General features: G+C 38.4%; 1 long non-coding RNA gene across 3 annotated transcripts; it reads left to right on the top strand.

Moving 5' to 3' along the window:
• Positions 1–10,816: 10,816 nt before the first annotated feature.
• LOC104908307 (uncharacterized) lies at positions 10,817–12,114 on the top strand. Of its 3 annotated transcripts, none has more exons than XR_792161.3 (3): positions 10,817–11,122; positions 11,375–11,742; positions 11,840–12,114. It is a non-coding gene; the product is annotated as an uncharacterized LOC104908307 (long non-coding RNA). The 3 variants fall into 3 exon arrangements; XR_007273932.2 differs by having other exon boundaries at positions 10,818–11,185; positions 11,634–11,742; XR_792162.3 differs by having other exon boundaries at positions 10,820–11,122; positions 11,634–11,742.
• The last annotated feature ends 2,264 nt before the right edge of the window (positions 12,115–14,378 follow it).

The following is a 14,378-nucleotide window of genomic DNA, read 5'->3' as shown; positions in this document are numbered from 1 at the left end:
ACAGGGTATTACTGGCCCACCTTAAAGGAGGACGCTCTGCTTTATGCAAAGAAATGTGATAGTTGTCAAAGGCATGGCAACTTATATCAGAAGTCGTCCAACTATTTGGCTCCCGTTCTTTTCCCCTTTCCTTTCGCCAAATGGGGAATGGATATCCTTGGGCCATCTCTTATAGCAGCCGGCCAGAAAAAATTTGTGATAGTAGCAGTAGATTACTTCACAAAATGGGTGGAACTGAAGCGATGAGGGGAATCACCACCAATGATGTGAAGGGTTTTGTCTGGAAGAACCTCATTACAAGGTTTGGGATGCCTCAGTCTATTGTTTTTGACAATGGACCGCAATTTGAAACATCCAAGCTTCGTGAATGGCTAGCCGATCAGGGCATTAAATCCCACTTTGCTTTTGTTGCCCATCCCCAGGCAAATGGGCAAGTTGAAGCCTTCAACAAAATTTTATCAGCTGGAATAAAAAAAGAAGCTAGACAATGCTAAGGGGTTGTGGGTAGAAGAGTTACAGTTGGTTCTTTGGTCAATCAGAACAACAGCCAAGAACTCAACTGGGGAAACTCCATTTATGCTCGTCTATGGCTCAGAGGCCGTCCTCCCTATTGAAATTAAAGAACCAACTCTGCGAGTCATGCTTTATTCAGAAGATGCCAATTGGGCTGCTCTTCGGACGACCTTGGATCAGGCACCTGAAGTAAGGGGCAATGCTCTGTTGAGGATGCAACTCTATAAATTAAGAATGGCTCGAGAATTTAACAAACGAGTGGCTAGGCAGCCACTGAAAGAGGGTGATCTCGTCCTCAGAAAAATGGAAGCAATCGGCCGGGCCAAAGAAATGGGTAAGCTCACTCCAAACTGGGAAGGACCTTACAAGATAGTCCAAGAAGTTCGGAGTGGCACCTTTCGTCTGGAGCATATGGACACGGTCATTCTGTTCCCAGGACGTGGAACTCAGACAGTTTGAAGAAATATTTTATTTGATATAGCTGAAGAAGTGTAATCTTTTGCTAACTTAAGTGCCATAAGCACATTAATGAAACGTAGAGATGTATACATGTATCTTGGCTCCAGCCAAGCAAAATTCATATAATACAAATCTACCTCCCTCTTATGACTGTCTCTTTATTTGATATGTATGCCTCATTTATTTGTTCAAAGGTACATACCATCGGCCAACCGACATTCAAAGCAGAACGGCAAATAAAAACATCTTCTATTAGGAGACCGACCAACATTTCAAAATCCTATAAGGATAGCACATGACGAAGCCCATCAATCTGTTAACTTAAAGAGTTAACATCTCCTAAACGAAGGCGGATGGAATTAGGATGCTTTAGTAAAAGTGTCATACTTTCCGTCCAAAGGTCATTCACTGGGATAACAACCTTATTAAAGGAAAAAGTTATTTCAAATTTTAACAAGGATGGACGAATTGCCACAACCTTCATAAAGCATTAAGTCCTATCTTGCATAAGTATATCATGGTCATTCTCCTTCTTGGATCAAAGAAAGGTTGCTGAAACCTCTTCGTCCAAGAAGGGGGGCATATGGGCTAAATATATTACTTCAAATAACAAAGTCCTTGTACAAAGAAGTTTGGTATAATAAGCTCAGACGATAGGTTCTGACGAACAATATTCGAGTTTCAGGACGAACAATTTTTAAACTTGGCATAATTGATAAATGGACAAAGTTAAAACTAATGGTGTCTTCGGCCAAAGTAAGTTGATCATAAAGGCCAAACAATTTTTATACTTAGCATCATTATTCAAAATAATTGTATTATAGACGTCATATGTATAGAATTCTGAGGCAAAGATGTGAGAAAAAAGAAACTCTTTTATAGAAGATCAAAAAAGGAAATTACAACCTAGCCTAAAAATACAAAAAAGTAAAAAAGCTACAAAGTACAAAGGGCCTGCGGCCAAGATTGAGAAAAGAAAACTAGAAGAGAAGCTATGCCTCTGGAGTAGCATTGGTATCGTCGGTCTGGGCTTCGGGGTCAACCTCTTCTTCTTCCTCATCATCCGAGGATTCTTGAAACACTGGAGGTTCTTCCCCGACCACATTGGCTTTATGAAGGCTATCCTGAAAGTCAAGCCGACGAACATATCGTGGAATGTCGTCCTCTTCGGCTAGCATTTCGGAGGCCTTCACGGACCAGGTCTTCGAAGTATCAATCACTTCGTTCAGAGCCTCCTTGGTCGACTCAAAACTTGCAGTGGCCTCTTCCTTTAGCTCATGGTTTTTAGCACGAAAATAACGATTTTCTCTTCGGAGCTTCGCGGCCGCCAGAGGGCTGCATTTCTCTCGTCCTTGAGAGCCAGCTCAAAGGTCGCCTTCTCGTCAAGCAGTTCTGTCAGCCGGATCAGGTACCTCTTATTTTCGGCCTCCATCTCGGTCGAGCGTTTTTCCCAAGCCTTTCTGGACTGGAGATGTAGCACTTCTTGCTCGGCCAAGGAAAATTGGTCCTGATCCGCTGCCTTGGTAGCATCGCGGACGATTTGTTTGTTCTCTTTTCTGAGCAGTCTTGCCAAATCTTAAGTTATTATGCTGCGAGCAAAGAGCTGAAAAAGGAAGGACAAAGATATGTTAGGACAGTTGCAAAAATAAGAAATATATACAAGTACGGAAATAAGGCGGCAAAAGAAAAAATCTACCTCAGTAGCAAGTTGAGACATGTAGCCTACATGTCCTGATGAGGCTCCTCTCAAGCCCTTGATATAAGGCTCAAGAAAGCATTTGAAAAGCTCCTGCTTGAGCTTCTCACGATCGGCCGAATTCATCCCCGCAAAGGCGGCCGAGGATTCGTCGTCCGAGAGGGTAGGAGAGCCGTCAGGAGCTTCTTCAGCTACCCCTTTTCCTTTATCTGAAAGAGGAGACTCGTCAATATATGGGACGGGTATAACAACGGCCTGTTTGTTGGACGGACTCATCGGGCGGCCGCCAACCCGCAAAGTCCTAACTACATTAGAGTAATAAGACTCACCAGAAGATCGGAAAGCCATCCTATAAGCTTCCGGCATTTGGGCTTCCAGCTTGGCAACCGACCCAGACAAGGTCGACCCGTCTAAAGCCGCGTCCGGCTGGGTAGATTGGTTCTCTGTCCCGTCCAAATGAACAACCGCGTCCGGTTGCTCAGAATTAAGGGGGAGAGTAGGATCGACGGGGCCGGCGTAAGTAACCAAGGCCCTCTCCTCAGTAGTAGGAGGATCTGATGTGAAATTGAAGGTTATATTCAAGTTCTTGATTTAACGATAGGTTCTTTATGGTTTCTTGAATGAAAGAATGGATCTTTATTGTTTCTCGATGGATTCTTGAATAAAGAACGTGGATCTTGTATGTTAATTCAAGAGATAGGTTCGAACTCTTTGATCATACACTCACGTGTGATGGTTAAACATTTTGACACTTAGTAACAAGATATGAAATTATCAATTCCTAACCAAGGGTTGATAATAACTGGGGTTTGCATTCACTGCTTAACTTGGATTCTCTCCTAAAACTTTAATTCCACAAGGAATAGGTTAAACTCAAAAACTCTCTATATTTTTATTAATGGCCGAAATCTTGCATTTACAGTACAAGTTTCCTAAGCATAGTAAACAACTAATAATGCTTAAAGATGACAACTACCAAACTTATCTATCTTTATCTTAAGGATAAAGACAAATAACAAACTAACAACTAACTATATCACACGCCTAATATAGATAATAACTATGACTCAATGATAAGGAATTAGACTCCCAAGTATAATAGGATTTCTTTATCACTTAAACACTCCAATTAAAGTAATTAAAAACAATTAAACTACATAGTATTCTAACAGAACTAGAATACTACATAGATGTCCTAACAGAACTAGGACTCGACCTTAGCCACGCATCATGCTTCCTCTATAGAAAAAAAACTTGACCACAAGTTTTAGTCTTCGAAGCATGGGACTAAGTCACATGAAGGAAATGTCGCACATATGCCATCTCCTAGCAATACCTTGAACGTTTCATAGCCTATCTTTTCAACTATGTCAAATGGTCCTTCATCCATAGGCTCTCCATTCTTGTGATTCACATAGAGTCTTTGAGCTGCAAGTGACAACCACACCTTGTCTCCTAGGCCCAACTTAGTGCCTTGTCGTAGTTGTAGTACTTGTTGTCTACCTTCCTTCTTGTTGCTTGCGGTTTTCAAGACTTCACTATGACACGAACTCACACACACATGAGCTCCTTCTTCCTTCCCTTTCTCCTTACCTTGCGTAGCAGCATGTCTTTTTGGAGGCAAAGGTTCGAGTAGTAAACGCCTAGCACCCATGAGAACCGAATACTCATTAGTCTTGCCATTATGAAGCACAAACCTATCACTTTGCCAAGGTCTTCCAAGTAGTAATGAGCATCCTGTCATAGGTATAGCATCACACCATAACTCCTCATGATATTCACCCACATTGAAGTTAACCAAATCTTGCTTTCTTACCCACACGCCACCTTCATCATTCAACCAGTTGAGTTTGTAAGAGTTAGGGTGTTTTCTTGTAGGTAATTTCAGCTTATCCACCATAGTTAGGAAACAAGCATTGGTACGTGATCCACTATCAATGATAAAGGAACAAGCTTGATCCTTTACTAGACAAGTTGAATGAAAAAGACTTTGCCTTTGCTCATCTTCTTGTTCATCTTGTAATTCGGCCAACAAGGATCTCCTTAATACCAACACTTCATGCGCCTCTTCTAGACTACACTTGGCTTGAATGTTCCAGAACTCCTCACTAGTCATATCTCCTCTGCCGTGTGCTTCTTCATAGTGTGTTGGCTCATTCTCTTCCAGCTTACTTTTTACCAAGAAGCTATAGTATTCTTCCCTTGTCACCATGGTACGATTAGGGCAGTTTCGAGCCACATGTGCCAACCCTTGACACTTAAAACACACCATCTTCTTCAAGCCTGACTCCTTAGATGCACCAAGAGGAAGAGTTCCCTTCATAGCCTCCACGACCTCTTGTGTAGTTATCTTAGCACTCACTGCTTCCTTGGTTGCACCACCCATGTCAACCTCGCCTCTAGTCTGCTTGAACATCCCAAAAACCGACCCCTTATGTTGCCTCTCCAACTTACACGCCAAGGAACATACTTCATCAAAAGTAGTAAGTGGTTGCAACTACACATAGTTGCGTAAGTTTCTGCTTAAACCAAGCACGAACTTTGCAATCTTTTGTTCTTCTTGGTCCCTACAATCACACGCTATGTAAAGACGTTCAAATTCTTTGATGTACTTCTCAACAGTTATGGTTCCTTGCGTGAGTGAATTTAACTTTAAGAACAACTCTTATTTGTGGTTTCGTGGAACAAATCTCTTCTTCATCTTAGTCTTCAATTCGGCCCATGTATCAAGTGGCTCCTTTCCTTTAGATTCACGCCTAGTTTGAAGTGAATCAAACCATAGTGAGGCGTATCTTGCAAGCTTAAGCGTGGCGTATGAGAATCAAGAGTGTTCATCAAGTTGTTTGTGGTTGAAGAGACGGTCCAACCTCCTCACCCAATCCAAATAAGCCTCGACATCCTCATCACCATCAAAAGAAGGCAAATCTGAAAGCTTAAGTTCATCCCTTCTATTACTCCTCAAGTTCACCATGTCACGTCTCATATCAGCCATGTCTGCGTGCACCATGGCATTCATCTCCATAAGATGCGCAATTTGTTTGGCTAGGGATGTCAGATTGGGTGTATTCTCAGTCATCTTGCACGAGATATAACCTTCCAATTTCAATGAAACACCTTTATGATCCCAGCAGCCACACCAATTGATGTGAAATTGAAGGCTATATTCAAGTTCTTGATTTAACGATAGGTTCTTTATGGTTTCTTGAATGAAATAATGGATCTTTATTGTTTCTTGATGGATTCTTGAATAAAGAACGTGGATCTTGAATGTTTATTCAAGAGATAGGTTCGAACTCTTTTGATCATACACTCACGTGTGATGGTTAAAAATTTCGACACTTAGTAACAAGATATGAAATTATCAATTCCTAACCAAGGGTTGATAATAACTGGGGTTTGCATTCACTGCTTAAACTTGGATTCTCTCCTAAAACTTTAATTCCACAAGGAATAGGTTAAACTCAAAAACTCTCTATATTATTGGGAAAAATTGTCAAGAATAAGTCAACCTTTGCGTTGACCGCTTTTAACAAGTCAACCTTCATTTATTCCAGTAGCAAGTAAAGCTTGTACATGAATTAGCTTTTAACAAGTTTTTTTACTTATGACCTGAACAACCCCTACAATTTTGTTCAGTTTTAACAAGTGTGTATTCTAGAACTCATTAAATTGTTCTCTAGAACATATTTGCACTGCTTGAATTTTATAAAAGTTCCGTGAGAAACTTAAAATGAACAAAATTGTAGGGGTTGTTCAGGTCATAAGTAAAAAAACTCGTTAAAAGCTAATTCATGTACAAGCTTTACTTGCTACTGGAATAAATGAAGGTTGACTTGTCAAAAGCGGTCAACGCAAAGGTTGACTTAGTCTTGACAATTTTTCCTTTTATTAATGGCCGAAATCTTGCATTTATAGTACAAGTTTCCTAAGCATAGTAAACAATTAATAAAGCTTAAAGATGACAACTACCAAACTTATCTATCTTTATCTTAAGGATAAAGACAAATAACAAACTAACAACTAACTATATCACACGCCTAATATAGATAATAACTATGACTCAATGATAAGGAATTAGAGACTCCCAAGTATAATAGGATTCCTTTATCACTTAAACACTCCAATCAAAGTAATTAAAAACAATTAAACTACATAATCTTCTAACAGAACTAGAATACTACATAGATGTCCTAACAGAACTAGGACTCGACCTTAGCCACGCATCCTCCGTCGGGATTGAAATCACGACCTTGGGCACAGGTCGGGAGGGTTTTTTCTTCTTGGCGGTAAAGCCTTTGGATTTTTTGGGAGGAGGTGCATCCCCGGCTATGGCCGGCCTCTTCTTCGAAGCTGCCTTCTCGGCCAACGCTTTGGACGTTGGGGCATTTTTATGAAAAAAAAAGAAACAAGTAAAAATATCAGCAATCGAAAAAAGAAAAAGGTAACCGGCCAGGGATGGTATAACTTTAAGATAGACGGAGCTCTGTTAAAGAGGGAGCCCGTCCAACAAAGGGTAAAAATTGAATGAAAGGATATCCTCTGCGGAAGGAAGCCGGTCAATAAGTTGTGGACGACTTCCCTCCTAGAAGGGTACAGAGTCTTGGCCGAGTTCCCCTTTGGGGAAAGACCTGTCTGGGCAAAAGCACTCGTCCAATAGTTCAGCATGTTCACTATTGGACGAGTCTCGTAGGTTAAAGAGTCTTGGCCGAGTTCCCAGGACGATTTGCTCCTTAAAGAAGGGTTCGTCCACAAAAAAAAAAACAAAAAAAATATATAGCTAAGTGTTTACCAAGGTATCCGTCCTCTTTTAGAGCCGGATTTGCCGTACTCCTTCCAGAGGGAGTCTGTGAACTTGGACATGCTTATATCACCCGTCCAAGATTTCTTGAGCACTGCTCTGGCTGAATCTATATGAGAAGAAAAAGCATGATTAGAGTGATGTTGTCATTGGACGAAAGTATTACTTAGAAAAAATAGCAAGTTATACCTCTATCCTCGGCCCGCCGCAAGCCGGCGGCGACCAGGAAATTATCATTGTAAAACATCTCCTTGAAGGCGATCCAATTGGACGGACCCTTAAAGGAGGATTCATTGATGGAATACTCCGATACTCTGAAGTATTCCATCATTTCTTCGGTTGAAGTGCTCTCAAGCTCTAAGTAAGACGATGTTCGTCCAGTGTTGGTGGTAGCCCGACTAAAGTAGTGGTACCGTCTTGCCACGGTTTCATTGGGCGCCTGGACGAACAGAAATTCATCCTTCCAGGCATGCATTTTGGATGTTTTATCCTAGGACGTCAGGTAGCCCTGACGATTGCACACGCTGAACCAGGCTCCGTCCACCATTCTGGGAACCTTAGAAGCATAGTGGATTTGGGAGAAGGCGGCCAGTGAGGGGTCGACACCTTTTAGCTCACAGACGGCTAAAAAGGTTAGGATGTTTTGCCAAGAGTTTGGGGCAAGCTGGTTATGGCCTATGCTATAATACTAAAGAAGGCGGCTAATGAAGGGATGCAATGGGAAACGCAACCCGACATCCAAAGCCAGCCGATAGACAGCAAAGTGGTCGGAAGGAGCACTAAGTATAGTGTCTTCTCGGCCAGGAAGAACAAAACGGTATCCCGGCATTGGCATAGCCGAGGAGAAGTGTTTGAGGTCAGGACCTACTCGTCCTAGCCAACTGTTGTCGGCTAGAATGAATCTAGGGTCAGATAAGGGGCCTAGCCGGCGCCTTATTTCAGAAGAAGTAGTGGACGACTCCTTTGAGTCACTAAACGGACTAGAGGAGGCCTCCACCTTGTTGGCCTCGTCCGTGGCCATATCATGTCCAGACGGGCTAGGTCCTGGAGACTCTCTGGGAATGCTTTCCACCTGGACGCTTCCAGGAGAAGTGTTTTGATTTGTAAGCCGAGCGCTTTGGACTTCACGCTCCCCCTCAGCAGGAATTCGTCCGGTTGACGCCTCCATCTCTAAGCTAGAGGCCGGAGGTTTACCCCTCGTCTAATGCGAGTTTTTTGCTTGACGCGCGCCAGATTACCCTGCACAGGTAAAGACTGGGTCGTCAGACTTTGTCGTCCATGTTCAAAATAAAAGAATGCATGTCCGGCCGAGATGGGTCCAACTCTAGAATGTGCCGAAGAAGAAAGGCTCTCTGTTCTAGGGTGAAGACCAACCCTTGAGCAGCCGGGGATATTCGTTGAAGAAGACGAGTCCATTTTTCTTAAAAAATGTGTGAAAATACAAGGAAACTAAACAGAGGGAAAGGATACCTGTTGAAGGTGCTTGGACGAACGGTAAGGACGAGCTGGATGAAACCTTGGACGAATTGACAGCACTTAGCAGCAACTTGGACGAAGACTTTTTCTCTCTCTAAAACTCAGTAAAAACAGGGCAGAGTCTCTCTCTCTAGAAAATCTCTTCAAGATGTAAAAGTGATTTCAGAAACGACAAAGGGACATATTTATAGAGGGGTGAAAGTGACCTCCTCTTCCGGTAAAAAGTAATCGTTGCATGCCAAGTACCCTTGAGGGTTAACCTGATGAGACCGGCTAAATGACGCCGTTTTCCTCTAAAAAAAGAAGGGCAGTTCTCGTCGGTTAAAAGAGGAAACCAACCGTCTTGGCGCCTAAATGGTAAAATCCTCTTTTAAGGGGCAAATGTTGTAGCCTAAAAATCAACGGTTATAAATACGACACGTGGCTCCACCACAACCCTTCAAGTGGCACTCTCCTATTTTGGTAAAGTACATGGGTCATAAGCTTGTATGGACTAAAGTAGGCTTTTCTGAGAACAAGGTGTACTAAAACCTTTCTTGTGGCCCAAAATTGTACTTAGGCCCAGTAAAGGTAAAATATATTTCTGTGTAAAAGGGTGAGGTGTACTCTCGAATCACCACTTTCCACGTGTCACAGCATTATTGCTTAGCCAATCAGATGCTCCCAAATTAGGGTGACATCAAGGTACGTCAGTCATTTCAGACACTATAAGTAGTCCTTGAAATCAAGGGAAAGGTACGTTTTTCAGAGCATAGTACTATTATTCTGCCATAAATTCTCTCTCTACTTTCTCTCTCTAAAAAGTTCCTTCATATCCCTGATACCTGACTTAAGCTCCGGAGGGTGAAATACCATCCAAACCTCCAGGGTGGGTCCCTTTTTACAGGTCTCAAGGCAGAGCGCAGGTTCGGGGTTTGAGTCCAGGTGTTGTTGCACAAGTCTCCTAGTCTAGAACCTACTATTGGGGATTGTTGTATTGATTTACGAGTTGAACACTACATAACACTTATAATCAACAAGTTTGCACACAGGCATAAAACATGTAAAATCCAATCATAATAGAAATCACATATGAACTTAATTACAAAGTTCCTATACATGATAACTACAACTTTTCCTTCCTAAAATCATGATACTACATCACATAACACATAGGTATGTACGTACCTTGTGTAAAAAAATTGGTAGGCCACCTTTGATCACCTTAAAAAAACCGCCTACTCAATAATCTCCGCATAAGACAACCAATATAATTCAAAGTCAATACTCCAAATAAACTCCAGCAACTTTAAAATACACTACTACAAAAAATGGCCAAAGAGACTACCTATAGGAGACCGGTTGAGGTTACTAACCCATTTTTTAAATATAGGAAACCATTGATTATCAAAAACTAGTCTCTTAAGTTTAACTATTTGACTAATTAAAAAAGTTGTTGTGAAAGAAGAGACCGCTTCCAAGTAAAACCGGTTTCCTTGACATATTTTAATTTTTTAATTCAATTTTTTCTCAACGTACTACACTATGATACGTATATATTCTTCTTGTTGTGATATAGGAGACTACTTCTAACTAGAACCGGTTTCCTTAAAATATTTAATTTTTCAAATTTTTAATATATTTCAATCTAATACTAGTGTAGCTGTGTAGTATATTTCTATATATAATTCTATTTACTTTTAAATTTATTTTCCCTTTTTGAAGCAACAAATACAATAAAAAAAACCACCACTCCTAGTATTATGTATCATTTTTCATGTTATTTATTAATATGATTTTATTGTAAAATATATTTGGGTTCTACTTTAAAAATTAATTTAACAAAATTTACCTAAAGTGAGAACTAATTCTTTAAGTTAGTTTTCCTTATTTGGATAACCCAAATCAACCCACCTTTGGCGGTTGAAGATAAACCAAAAACAACCCCCCTTAAACCTTTCTCTCTCCCCATGAAACCCACAAACCCCAAAACCGACACTCAAACTGTGGAAACCCCATCAATTCTCTCTCCTTCGCCTGTTGTGCCTCCCTCACCGAAGTTTTCTTTTTTTCACCGGAGGCTCGCCTCTCCTCGCTGGTGTTGTACTACGCAGCGTCGTCTCTCTCTACTTCGTGATACTGTCGTTGTTGTTTCGTCGCTGCTGTCATTATCTCCTATCCCTACTGCTAGTGTTGATGAGGTTCTTGTTGTTATTGAACAAGTGATGTTATTGTTAGACAAGGAATTCATTGTTGCTAATAAGGTTTGCTTAGGAAAAATTTTACTATATATCGCAAGTTATTAAGATTTAAACTATGTAGTTTAGCATAATTTTAATCTGCAAATTTCAGCCGAAGGTTGAATTTTAGTTGATCAAATATTTTTGGATTTGTAGTCATTAGAGTTTGAATATGTATGATACTTTGGTTGTTGTACTTTTGCTGCTACTTAGGTTTTCTCTAGTTCCATTGTTCTTATGGAAACGTCGTGACGATTTTGGAGTTGCTAAAACACTTGATGAAGAGCCTCAGGTTCTGATTATGTTATTATGTTAAAACAATAAAACCTTGTATTATTGTGCTATTGTTAAAATCTGATGTTGTAATATTTCTGGGTTTGTTTTGATCATTAGATGGATGTGAGGTTGATTTGGTGTAGTTCTTGTGCTGGCTAGTGGCTAATTCCATGATTTATGTATGTTGTTAATGTAGATATAGATGATGAGAATGATGATGATGGTGCTGGGCAAGCTAAGCAACATCGTTATGCAGAAGCACGAAGAAGGAAAGATGATGCCATGAAGCAGAAGAGCGTCGACTTGTATGCTTCACTTTTAACCATTTGAATTTGCTCTTGAAACTTATAAAATACATATTTATATTAATTCTAATTATAATTATCTGAAATTATTTTGTAGTACTTTCTAGGGAATTCGACCATGTACTCCCAAGAGATGATTGACGAGCTAAGAGATATGTGGGTGAATTATCTAAACAACTAAACATAAGATGATGGAGGTTGAAGACGACGGTCAAGTTTGCTCTTGTAGTCTTGTATATATTATTTGACTATTTTAGAATTTTAGTTTTTAGTAGCTAGCATTAGATATAGAAACTTTATTTTAAGACATATTAGAAGAAATGGATGCTTTGAATGAAATTGGTTTTGTATATAGATCAAATGTAGCAAATATTTTTTTGGCATGACGAAATAAAGCAAAGCAAGAATTTATGTTTAATAATATTATTGTGGCTATTTATAAATTGTCAAATGTCATACAAACCTGTCAAAAAATTTTAAAAAATAAATTTTTTTTATTAAAAAAAAACGTATATACAAGGAGCCGCAAATACAGGATAATGTATGTATATTGTAATATTTTGCTTTAAAAAAAAAACGTATATTAAACCTAAGAAACCGGTTGTGGTCAATAAATGGTTTCAAAGGGTAAGGTAAAGAGACTGGTTTTTAATGTTAAATGGTCTCTTAACCTCTTTACATATCATATATACACTTATCTAAGAGACTGGTTTCACCTGTCAACTGGTCTCCTAAATAAACAAAGAAACCAGACATTATAACCGGTCTCTTAACCTAGGACACCTGTGAGATGGAGATGTGTTATAGTCCGGTTTCCTAGGCCATTTTCAACCGGTTTCCTAGGCCTTTTTTTGTAGTAGTGATACTTTAAATCCTCTTTATATATAATTAAAAGTTGTTTTTACCAATAAAACTTCATTTACCTATTTTACCTAGCATAGTTCTATTATACTAGTCATTAAAATCCATAAAACTCCATTATTAACAACCTTCTTAAAATATCAGTAGCTCATAAAATATTAAAACTCTCTTTAAACATACTTAAACATACTTAAATTCATAAGTTAAATCAATTTCATAGTTTATAACATGCTACTATGATTTCCCAATCTTCAATTTAACACCCTAAAAACTCATGCGTTGATAATTAAAAACTCAATCTAAATATAATAATCAAATCTGAAATTTTATTCTTTCAATACATAATTTGTATAATCCAAGATTCGTCATTATAACAGTAAATTAAAGTTATTAATCATAATTAGAACTAAAACAAAATATAAAAACATAATCTTTAATCAAAACTTGAGGAGGAGGAAAAGAATTAAACCAACAAATCAAAGGAACAAAGGAAGAAGGGGGGCCATTTAAACTTCTTTTCCAAATCCAATTAGTATTTCAAATATTTTTCAAAATATGCCTTAACAAAAATATTTTAACTTCCTTAAATCCTCAAAATAATTTCTTTGACTTTCAAAATGGTCAACCTTCTTTAAATAATAATTTATTTCAACTAAATTATATTTAAATATAGATACATAAATACTAAAATATATTTATAAATTTCATAAAATTACGGGCGATTACACATACTCATTCTATTCTTTCAGTTGATTTTGTAAGAGACTACCTACTTTTAATTTAAAATCAGGCACGATCCAAGTCTAATATTAAGAAGAGAACATGCCATATTTTTTTTTATATTGTGATTTGTTTAATCTATTTAAGGACCACTGTAATCTATTTCGTGACCAGTTTAATCGATTAAGTAATGATATTCTTTAACCCATTCAGTGACTAGTTTAATCCATTTAGTGACTAGTTTAATCCGTTTCGTAAGACTACCGAGTTATTTTTTGAAATTGTATGTTGCAGTTCGAGAATCAAGGAAACAAAGAAAGGAGAAGAGAACTAGAATAGTGTTAGGCTAGAGTGAAATGAAATGAGCTTGCTAGAAAAATTCAGTATTATGTTAAAATTAGACCGATTATTATAATAATTTGTGCTATTCTTTTTAGTTTACTCAATTTACGTTGGGAGAGAACCAAGGAGGAAGTACAAAAAATATAAGAGAGAGAAACTAAAAAGTTGAGAGAAATAAACTAAAAAGTGGGTTAAAATATTAAAAAGTGGATGACATGGGTGAAAAAAGAGGAGAAAGTATATGAGAAGTATTACCAAGAATAGAAAAAGTAACAATATGTAGATTAAAAAGAAACAAAACAAACAGAAATAGTAGATTAAAAAGAAACCAATGGAGTATTATATGAGTATATCAATATTCAATACAGATATACTCCCCCGTCCCAGAATTGTCTCAACCTATCCTTATATGTTTGTCCAAGTTAGTTTGAATACTTTCATTTTTGTCGTAGTCCGATTATTACTATATAACTCTATTTTACTTCTATGACCAAACTCTACCTTTATCGAAAAAAATTACTCAACTTTTTCTCTTTTTTGCAATAAAAAATCCAGTTAAAGTACCCCATCAACTCATATTACATTTACATAATAAAATAGCATTTGATAACTATATTACAACTTATCACGTTAAACTACATGCCCCTACAAGTGTTCAGATTCTTATGGAAATTAGGGACTTAAGTATTAATATGGATTTAGTTTAGACTAGA

The sequence above is a fragment of the Beta vulgaris genome, chromosome 5 (assembly GCF_026745355.1).
Source record: "Beta vulgaris subsp. vulgaris cultivar EL10 chromosome 5, EL10.2, whole genome shotgun sequence".
NCBI lineage: Eukaryota > Viridiplantae > Streptophyta > Magnoliopsida > Caryophyllales > Amaranthaceae > Beta > Beta vulgaris.
Note: the sequence above shows the minus strand (reverse complement) of the source record. Positions and strands in the feature narration are given on the sequence as shown.